Raw genomic sequence first — 265 nt, 5'->3', positions numbered from 1 at the left:
CTTGGTTAAAGTTGTTTTTGATCAATGTCAAATTACAGGCCTATTTTTTTAAATCAAAATCAATGCATGTAATAGTGACCTTTTTGCAACAAGAATGATTAATTTAGGTTAAGTAGTTTTAGTCTAACAGGTTATACTCATACTCTAAGTATGGTCAGAGATCCCCTAAGCAAGTAATTCATTATTGTACACGAGTACAGCAATCGCTTTTAAAATGGTTAATATGTAACAAGGCAGGTTTACAGTTCCATATTTTTATTCTCCT

This window comes from Hipposideros armiger, unplaced genomic scaffold, assembly GCF_001890085.2.
Source record: "Hipposideros armiger isolate ML-2016 unplaced genomic scaffold, ASM189008v1 scaffold_144, whole genome shotgun sequence".
NCBI classification, from domain to species: Eukaryota; Metazoa; Chordata; class Mammalia; order Chiroptera; family Hipposideridae; genus Hipposideros; species Hipposideros armiger.
This window is presented reverse-complemented; position numbering follows the sequence as displayed.